The sequence below is a fragment of the Panthera uncia genome (genome assembly GCF_023721935.1).
Source record: "Panthera uncia isolate 11264 chromosome C1 unlocalized genomic scaffold, Puncia_PCG_1.0 HiC_scaffold_3, whole genome shotgun sequence".
Classification (NCBI taxonomy): domain Eukaryota; kingdom Metazoa; phylum Chordata; class Mammalia; order Carnivora; family Felidae; genus Panthera; species Panthera uncia.
In genome coordinates, this window is record NW_026057584.1 from 31,418,999 (window position 1) to 31,430,319 (window position 11,321).

The window sequence follows — 11,321 nt, forward strand, 5'->3', positions numbered from 1 at the left end:
TGTGATTCAAAAGATAAATAACACTGAGAAACTCAAAGGGCATGCATTACAATCCAATTCTCTCAAGCGGAGTTTGTGCCATGAACTTCAGTTTCCTCATCTCTTAAATGGAAACAACAGGGGCTATTAAATGGAACTACATTGCTGTGCCTCTCACTATCAGAGAAGAAAAGTCGTGGGTTTTTGAGTAAATGCCAGTCTCAGCAATTAGTCCATCAACTTAAATTCTTTTTGCAGTTTCAATTAGATTGAGAACCCTCCCTGGTTTCCACTCGGGCTGTTGTGCAACATTTCTGCAAGGCTAACAGCTGTCTTATTCCACCCGAGAGAGAGCTCTATTTCAGCTACTCTGGCGTTCCTAGTTCATAAAGCACTCCAGGATCCAGTGGGCGAAAGACACTCTTTAGCACTGCAAGATGATATTTGTTAGTAGTAAATAAGCTATGGTAAAAAGGCAGGCGGTGATTATGCTCTTGTTAATGACTCACTCAACACTCTAGTTGCATTCACTATACCAAGAACTGGTTGAATATCAAAGAACTTGAACTGGCGGATTTCATAGGGGATTTTTTTGTTAATGTCCAAAGATCTCCCAAAAGAAAAAAATAAATATCAAGTATGGAAGTTCACAATCTCTCGGCATCATTTCCCATTTCAAGATGGATGTGCCAGGAGATATTCTATACAGTTGTTTGGCAGTTTTATTTGTACTTAAATTCATTTAAGGCAGCTTTCCAAGTAATATCCTAAAATAGCTTCACTAGATTCTAGTCAGACTCAGAGAGCTATACTCGATTCCCTTTTCCTTCATTCCCTCTTTTCCCCTCTCCATTCTCTCTTCCATCCATTCTCATCTCTTTCCACTGTGCTCCAAGAGACCCCAAAACCTGCCTTCAGCAAAGCTTGCTCAGAATCCCCTTTAACATGTCTGTTGCTTATTGTCCATCGGTGGTGCCCCTCCCCATCATTTTCCCTGCTCTGATCCACAGAGCCTACCCCTGATGCAACCCTTGCCCAGGCTTCCTTGATAGCTGGTGTTAAGGTGGGTTTGGCCAATGGGACACGAGAAGAGAGAGGTGGCAGTATTTCTCCTCTCCTCTCTCCCTACTTTGCATCACTGGTTTAGCAGCGGCTTCATCCCTCTGTGACTACAGCTCCTGTTGCCTGAGTCCTGTCATCCAGGACTCTGGTGACAGTATTTACTCTCTTTGCCCTCTGCCTAAAGGCAATAATACATTTCTGCTGTTTCTGGTCTCTGGCTGCCTCCACCTTGCTAGCTCTCTCACTCCTGTTCACAACTCTGAAATACGGCTGATTGAAGCTAGATCCCGAGCTCGTGTAGGACTCTGGTTGTCCTCCCTCCCACCTCACGTACGGACACAAGGAAAGAGAAAGATACAAAACTGTGTTGAATGCATATGGGCCTTACTACTTGGTTTGGACTGATTTACTGCCTGAGTCCCCTCAGACTCTGAATATACAACCCCCTTTTCTGTTACTACTAGCCATATAATGCAACTTCTATCATATGGTAGAATTAATCATGAAGGAATACTACTTGTTTGGAGATATATCGATACGAAGGTGGTAATGAAGTAACCATGTAAAGTAGTGAGAAAATTATAATTAGTCACACTTAAAGGCTTCCATAATAGCGAAAGTAGAAATTAGCCAAAATAAAATGTCTAGTCGTTTGTTTTATTATAACGAACGTCTTTTATATCTCTTTATTGCAACCTCAGGTAGTAGCAGCTTTCTTTGGGGTAAAGCCTAATTTCAGTGTAGTCCCAAAGGAGTCCTATTAATTTAAAAGGCGGTAAGTATTTAGTGAGAGGACTCAACTTTTGGAAGTATAAATTTACTCTCATTATGTTATAAAGGATATAAGATATTTTTAAAACGGTGACCAAATATTTATAGCTGATATCCTGCCTTTCTCATTACAATATTTGTCATGAAGATGAATTAGTGTTGTGCCATTTTCTGTTCTCATTACAATCTTGGTCCTGAGGTGAAATATTGGATGTTTAATATTTTTTTTATGAATTACAGCAGAAAACTGTACAACGTTGACCTTTTTAATATTCTGGTTTCTGACTGGCTGGCATTTCCACTCCTCCTCTTCTTGTAACAATTCCTACTAATATGGAAGAAAGGTTTAAGATAGGTAGCCAATGAGAGAGCAGAATATTAAAAAGGTCAACAGAGTATAGTCTTTTCTATAAATTCAAAAAAATTTATTAGGACATTACAACTCAAATACTATCACTCATACTTATGAACACAATATGTAATTCATATTTGTGAAAAACAACCCTGTTTTAAAACATTCTCATTACCATGATAAAAGTACAACATAACATCTGAAGACTAAAAATAATCTCCCAAGTATTTTATATTATAATAAATAAAGAATATTGGTTAAGAATCACAAAGTTACTGAAAATGGACATAAAGAACACTTTCTTCACTTTCCTTATGGTACAAAGTTGTATTATTTCTTCAGCAATAGCACTAATATCAACAGATAACTGCAGACCTGGAAATTTATTTGGAGTGGTTGTAATGTTATTCACTGTTTAAAGAATTCTTGATTTGGATTTTGGCAAATAAAAGTCAAAAAACATTTTAGATTGTAGATTTCTATTCACTATTAAAAAAAAAATTTTAATGTCTTTTTATTTTTGAGAGAGACAGAGTGTGAGTGGGGGAGGGAGAGAGGTGGGGGGCACAGAATCAGAAGCAGGCTCCAGGCTCCGAGCTGTCAGCAAAGAGCCCGATGCGAGGCTCGAACTCACAGACCCTGAGATCGTGACCTGAGCTGACGTTGGCCACCCAACCGACTGAGCCACCTAGGTGCCCCTCTATTCACTATTTTAAATAGCACATTGTACTTGTTCAATAAATATTTGCTGACTGAATATACGTGCAGGAAAGCTAAAACAAACTATAGAATTAAAATAGAGTTCATATTATTTTTGAAGGGTTACATGAATCACTGCAAACAACAAAACAAAAACAAGATAAGGGATTTTAAGATACTACTGAGTTTTAACGTTCACTGATGTGTTACTGTTACAGTACCTGACCTAAAGTAAAAATTAAGAGTGCTTTTATGAATAAGTGAGAAAAAGAAAGAGGAATGGAAAGGGTATTATTCACAGCCTGTGGATTACAGTAATACCCATCTGTACTTTCTAGTCTATTCAACATTTTTGCCGTTTATAAATCACGTAGGTCCAATTTTACCTCCCTCTCCTATTCTCCCTCACATGAGGGCCACATGATCTCTGTTGACAAACTGAGTTTTTTTCTTCTTAGAGGCTGTGTTGGGATGAGATGGGCATTTAATGCAATCAGGGCTGATACAAATCCACAATAAGGGATGGAAAGGAATGTTGAATGAGGCTGTTCTCTTTTTCCTGGCTCACCAGCTATAAGGACAGCACATCCTTACAATTTCCTGTGGACATCTTTGCTCCCAACTAGAGAAAATCAGCTGGAGAAGCCAACAGAGCGATAACAAAGTTAACAGATGAAAGAGGGAGAGAAAGGCATGGTGACATCATTTCAATGCCTAGGTAGGGCCATATTTAAAACTAGTGCCACCTCAGGAATATCTCAGTTATTAATTAATTCCCTTTTAGCTTATGCTAACTTAAGCTGAGTTTCTGTCACTTATAATAGGAAGACTCTTAACTATAGAATTATTACAAAGATTTTTAAGACCCATACAGACCCCAAGCATTAAATGTATACTGGATAATACATACAACTATTTTTGAATGATTATGGATGCTTTGGTCAATAAATTATAAATATGTGAACCCAGAACAACTTTCTGTCATTAGTTAATTAGTATACACTGATCTTATTAGTATATGTAGACTCTGTAAAAATATTCTACACTCAGAGAAGGTCTTCATATTTAAACTTATTGGGAATCATTGATATAAGATGCCTTTATTTTGAATTCACTTGTGATCTGTTAGTATTATAGTTACTTGCAGCTAGTTCTTGTAAGTGTTGCCCAAGTTTCTCTGCTCTCAGAACATGGATGCAGGCCATACGTTGTCTATAAATCAATCAGTAAACGTGTACCATTATTTAAATATGAGGTGCTACGGTGAGTCCAGTCTCATCACTGCCTCCAAGAAGCTTAAAGTCTGAGGTACCTGGGTGGTTCAGTCAGTTAAGTGTCTGACTCTTGGCTTCAGCTCAGGTCATGATCTCACAGTGCGTGGGATCGGGCCCCGCATGGGGACCTGAGTTGGGCTTTATGCTGACAGCACGGGGCCTGCTTGGGATTCTCCCTCCCTCTCTCTCTCTCTCTCTCTCTGTCCCTGCACATCTTGCTCTCTCTCTCTCTCTCTCTCTGTCTCTCAAATACACTTTAAAAAAAACCAAAAGCTTAAAATCCAGGGGGAGGACAAGGCATATACACATGATAAGCAGACCAATAATACCACGCCAAAATAACTTTGAAGGGAATGTTTCCAGCCACGTTTCTTGATGAATTTAAAACTCATTTTTTTTTTGCATATTTAAGAACGCAAAATGGTAAAAGTCTGATCCTAAGGGACAATACATGAGAGAGGGAGATGTTTGTGACTAAGTCCTTTCTTCCACTGGTAAAACAATTCAAAGTTTATTCAAAGCTTATTTTGAGAAGCCCTCAATCCCTGAGCATGCAAGACTGTTTTCTGCCACATAGCATGTCCTTTACTCTCCTCTAGTGGGCACCTCTCTGCCTCTTTTTCTCCTACTTCTATTTCAAGGTCTTCTCCGGCATCATGCATTTTTGCAAAACAGTGTTATTGGTCCTGGCCTGTTCTACCTTGTCCTCTCTCTCTGGAGACTGAACTTTAGGGACTGCACCAACCAAGCTTTCTAATCTCCTGGCTTCCAGCTGGTTTCAGGAGGTGGGAGCCTCTATAGGAGATCAGAGGTGGGTGCAAAGACAGGATCAGAATATTTCCTCCCCTGGTTCCCTCTCAGTTGGGTCCCTGCAGGTTGACTGAATCCTTTAACCAAAAGCTACAATGGCCTTCTCTAAGTTCTGGTAGTGTTCCCTCCTCTTGTTCTTTTTAGACTGACGGTGTTAATGGGTCCCCACTATTGGTAGCCTCACCAACCTTGTTGGTTTTCCATAACCCTTCCACACTGTTGTAAATTATTCCTTCATTAACCTCTCTGACTGATATGCTCCTTCTTGAATCCTGTCCTGCCAGTTCTGCGCTGATCACTGCTGCCTTTGTTTCTTTCTTATCCTTGTGGCCTGTTCTGCTCAATCACTGCACCAGTCACACTTCACTGCCCACATTTGTTTCCAAGTTCATCTCCCCGGTGGTCTGGAAACTTCTGGAGAGTAGACTGTGTCTGTTCCCCAATGGTAGGGCCCACAGCAGGTGCTTACAGGCTGAATGAACAGCTGAGAATACTGCCCTCAACCTAAGTCAGTGTAACAGACATTCCTATTAGAGTCGTTAGAATGTCACAGTATTTTGCTCATCATGTGACCTCTAGTCAAGGGTTTGATGACTCATGTTTGCCAGGTTTAGAAAGTCAATTCTTGGGGTGCCTAGGTAGCTCAGTTGGTTAAACATTCGACTTCGGCTCAGGTCGTGATCTCATGGTTTGGGAGTTTGAGCCACGAATTGGATTCTCTGCTGTAGTGTGGAACCTGCTTTGGATCCTCTGCCCCTCCCCCAACTGCATTCTCTCTCTCTCTCTCTCTCTCTCTTTCCCTCTCCCAAAAATAAATAAACATTAAGACAAAAGAAAGTCAATTTGTTATCTCAATTAGATTCTGGTCAATTGGTTCAGATTTGCCAACTGGAGACATATGACGTTTTATACCAAACCAATTCCATACTAGTGGTTGATGATAAAAACTCTAATTGCCAAAAGGAGAGCAGTTAATTTTCCCTCAGTTTTCTTATGAAAAATTTCAAACATAAAATCTTTGAAAAAACAGAACATCCTTATACTCACCACCTAAATGTAATAATTATTAACTTTTTTCATATTTGTATGTTTAATCATCTTTGCTGAATCATTTGAAAATAAGTTACAAACGTCACTCACACTTCACCCCTGCATACTTCTGCATGCGTCTTCGAAAACTGTGCCTAATCTCCTAACCACACTCCCAGTACCATACTAGCAATAACACCCTGATGGCATCTAATATGCATCCGTGCAGTGTGCTTGCCAGCCGTACTCAGGGGGCAAGGGAAACTTCGGCTCTGGGAGCTGCTCTGGTTTAATCTCAGTTTTATCTGGCTTGCAGCATTTTTATAAATGTCGATATCTGTCAGTTTCTGCTGCAACCCTCGAGATCAACAAATTGAACTGTGCGCATATCTGAAAGTGGAGCAGTAAAGAGAGTTCTTTCTGGGCTTCTCTGGAAGCTTATTCTCAGGGATGAGGTCAGGACTGCCAGAGACAGCAGGCGGTAGGTTCTCAGCAAGAAGACGCTTTAGATGTCTCTTCTTTCATTTCATTTTTTTTCCCTAACTCTAAGCCAGGATATCTTTCTTTCTTTGGGCTAGAATTTACTTCTATCTTTTTCTAAAAGAAAGGGGAAAGAAGCATCTAGTTGTGAACGATGACCCTCGCGTGGAACTTGTAAAATAATCCAAGCAACTCTAGGACCTTTGCTGGGAAGCCGACCCTCACTCGTTGACACCTGCATCCTTCATGGTCGTGCTGAAATATGTGCTTTATTTGTTGCAGCAGTCAAAAAGTTTTAGGTCCCTCATTCTTAATTTACAAAAAAAAAGCAAGTGAAACCCCTGAACTAACAAAATTCAGTTGTTTTGATTTTTTTTCCTTTACCTGTTGATCGGCTATTTAAAAAAAAAGAAGAAAAAGAAAAGAAAGAAAGGAGAAAAAGTTCTTTGACCTTTGGTTGAAATAACAATATGGCAACAGAATGAGGTTTGAGGTAGGAGGGTTACTTGCTGAATATTGAATTAGTACAAAGGGTAGTGGATGAGCTTGAAGAACCTCCATTATGTTGGAGGCAAATGATGAGCTGATCACACCAGGAGAGTAGGTAAGTTTCCCACAGGTCATTTCCTTTTCCCTTCTCCCTTTGCTGTCAAGGGCAGCAGCAGGAGAGAAAAGCCAGGGTATTTCTCCCCCTCTTTCTGCTTCCTGTGGGGCCTCCGGCTTTGGGTCTATCTGACAAAGACCCCGCCTCCTGGAAGGCCGTTCGCTCCATGGAACAGGCATGGTACAGTACATGCCTGTTCCCTTTAAACAGTCCTGTTAACAAAATCTCCTCCCAATTTCCCTCCAACTTTCTGCCACTAATAACCTCCTCACCCTCTGTTTGTCTTCCACACTACATAGCTATTTCTTATTTTATACATCTGTGTAAAGGTACAGAGTAATTTCTGTTTCCTTCGCTGGACACTAACCAAAAGAGCAGACTCTTGAACAACATAGGTTTGAATGGCATGGGCGCACTGACATATGGATCTTTTTGGATAAATACAGTACCGTGAGTGTATTTTCTCTGCCCTATGATTTTCTTTTCTTTTTCTTATTCTTTTAATTTTTTAAATTTTTTAGTGTGTATCTGAGAGAGAGAGAGGGAGAGAGACAGAGCACAAGTAGGGAAGGGGCAGAGAGAGAGGGAGACACGGAATCCGAAGCAGGCTCCAGGCTCCGAGCTGTCAGCACAGAGCCTGACGCAGGGCTTGAACCCACAAACTGCGAGATCATGAATGAGCCGAAGTCAGACATGTAACTGACTGAGCCACTCAGGTGCCTCTGATTTTCTTAATAACATTTTTTTCTCTAGCTTCCTTTATTGTAAGAATAAGTAAATAATACATGTAACGTATAAAATGTGTGTCAATCAACTAATTATATCATTGCAAGTCTTCCTGTCAACAGTGGGCTGTTAGTAGTTAAGTTTTTGAGGAGTCAAGAGTTATGCACAGATTGTTGACTTCACGGGGCTGGCACCCCTAATCCCCACATTGTTCAAGGGTCAGCTGTATATCTTCCCAGTATAGCCCCTTAAGAGCTGAAGTAAAAATGGTCAGGACAAATTCAAAATAAATACGATTTTTTTTTCTCCAAGTTATTAAGTGCCCACCGTGTGTTAAGGAAGTGGGGCTAGGCACAGGGGAAACAAACACACAAACAACCAAATTCCTATTTTAAGGAGCTCACAGTTTAGTGGAGGAAATAGACCACTAGATGATTTTAATAAATGATAACGAATGCTATAAGGACACAGAAAGTATCCACAATGTCTCCCAATTTGCTTCATTGTTTCCTGGCTAACTTTGGTGGTGGGGCACAGGGAATGAACAGCAGTAAGAGTCATGAGAACCAGGCCCTAGGCTGGCTCTGTTCCCACTGATTGTGGGACACAGGTGGGTCATCACCCTCTCCAGACCTCCGTCCCTCACTTGTAAGAGGTAATATGGGAGGTTTCTTTCTAATCGCAAACGTTCTTACCACGACCTTTCCAATCCCTCCTTTAACAATTGTGAGAGGCCACCAGAACTTACTTTAAGTTCTTTCCAAAGGGCATGACTTGAGGCATGACTCACCCCCATTTAACCTAGGAGCCGTGTTTCTGCAATCTACTGTACGACACAGGGCCACACACACACACACACACACACACACACACTGTCACTGCTATGTCATTGTAAGTCTTAGACACTCCAGGGGCCTGGGGCCTGTTGGGGGAATGCATGGTTAGCGACCAATACAACCCAACAGAGCAGACATCATCATCTGACAGTCGGCTCAGATGCTGGAGACAAGTGAGGGACCCTCCAGTTTGGGGTCTCTGCACACCCTGGAGGGATGCATCTAACTCGGACAAGGGTGTGTCCCTCTGGCTGAGTTCTTTACTGACCCCTCCGTGATGCATTCCATTGCCATTGAGTGATGGCTGCATTTCAATGGGAACAAAGCAGCTCCTTTCTGGGGGAGCCATAGAGGGAACTGATGATTTAAATGTATTTTTTAGGGGCGCCTGGGTGGCTCAGTCATATGAGTGTCCGGCTTTGGCTCAGGTCATGATCTCATAGCTTGTGAGATTGAGCCCCCACGTCAGGCTCTGTGCTGATACCTCAGATCCTAGAGCCTGCTTCAGATTCTGTGTCTCCGTCTCTCTCTGCCCTTCCCCACTCGCACTCTGTGTGTCTCTCTCTTTCTCAAAAATAGATAAACATTAAACAAATAAAAAATATTTTTAAAAGTCCATTCTCATTATATGCTTTTTTCATTACTGCACCATATGAATAAAAATCTTAATCAGTGAAATTTATTATGCTTGAATATTTAATTCCTGTCCATGTAAAATTTAAATAATCTCTTTCAAATAATTTGCTTATAGCCATTAGAATTTCTTTTTTATTTAAAAAAAATTTTTAATGTTTATTTTTGAAAGAGAGAGAGAGAAAGAGCTGGGGAGGGGTAGAGAGAGAGGAAGACACAGAATCTGAAGCACGTTCCAGGCTCCGAGCTGTCAACACAGGGCCTGATGTGGGGCTGGAACTCACAAACCATGAGATCGTGACCTGAGCCGAAGTCAGACCCTTAACCTACTGAGCCACCCAGGCACCCTACCATTAGACTTTCTGAAGGACCTCACAAAACAGCTCTTGCAGAAGCATGAGGACTCCTTTTGACAATAGCAAACTGGCCATAGGACAACATTTCTAGCCCTGTCCCAGCACAATGTTATTATAGGGATTCACAGCAAAGTAACAAAAGGAAAGAAAGTCTAGACTGGACAAAAATGTAGCAATCTGATGTATTCTCAGATGGGCTCTATAAGAAAGCAAATTCGCCATATTATTCTCAAGAGAGTTATGATTTAAAATGTACTACTTAAAACAGGCTTGCAAATACATGGAGAAAATTCTGCTTGGCCTCTATTAAGTGTTCAACAAAGTCAAGTTAAAATTCTAGCGGCAAATTGAATTTTAGAAATGATGGGTTTCAGCCCTGTGGATTGTAACAAGTCCAGCCCATTTGCAGGGTCTTCTGTTATAAAAGAGAATGATATATACTTTATATGGCAGCCCAGAATCTCTTCCTTTCTGTGCAGAAAGCGGGTTTCACTTCACAGGAAGCTTTTGCTATTCTTTTCCCCCAGTTCTCCTTAGGCGTGTGCTCAGATGGAAGGGCCTCCCTGTCCTCGCTCACCCCCTTTCCCACGGCCCTAGAATCTGTGTGTCCTTTACTTCCTGGCAGCAACCGGCTGCTGGGTTTCCTGAGAGCCTTTTGTGAAGGCAGGAAACATAGCCGAGAAGCCTTGGAGACGGAGGGCAGCTTTCCCAGGGCACAGCCTCTACTCCACCCCACCTGGCCCTAGGCCAAGGGTACTGGGGCAGCCACGTGACCAAACCCGTCCTCCAGACAGAAGCATCTGCCTGCCCCCACCTGCCTACACCAGAACCCGGCGCTGGAACCAGCCCTGTCCCCTGAAAACGAGCTGAGCAGTCAGGAAGGGCTAGCTGGATACAGAGCTTCTGTGGCAACTGCAAATAGACACTTGTGACATCTCAGGTACAAAATAGGCCAGGACTGCATGCTTCACACCGGCTTGTTTAAACTAGCGTTCTCAACCAAGGGAGTTTTTCAAAACATCTTCAGCTTTTAATTGCTCTGTTGTATTCCTAGCCATGGTCTCAAATGAAATAACAAAGTGTAAATGTATCTGTTAAATATCAGTTTGGCTGGATATAACAAATTCCTCTGATGATAATGACTTACGCATAATAAAAGTTTAATTTTTGCTCAAATAAAAAGAAGCTGACTTTAAGTCAGCCTTTTTTGTAGCTCATCTTTCTGCCTAGAATGTGCGACTAGACCAGTTTTCAAGCTTTTTATTTTCGGGACCCCTTTATGCCCTTATAAATTATTACTTAAAATTTTTTTTAATGTTTATTTATTTTTGTGAGAGAGAGAGAGAGCACAAGTGGACAGGGGCAGAAAGAGAGGGAAACACAGAATCTGAAGCATGCTCCAGGCTCTGAGATGTCAGCACAGAGCCTGACGCGGGGCTCAAACCCACAAACCACAAGATCGTGACCTGACCCGAAGTCAGACACTTAACTGACTGAGCCACCCAGGCACCCTTATACCCTTAAAAATTATTAAGGCCCCCAAGGAACTTTTCCTTATGTGGGTTAGTTTATTAGAAATTAAAACTGAGGGGGTGCCTGGGTGGCTCAGTCGGTTAAGTGTCCGACTTCAGCTCAGGTCACGATCTCACGGTCCGTGAGTTCGAGCCCCTTGTGGGGCTCTGGGCTGATGGCCCAGAGCCTGGAGCCTGC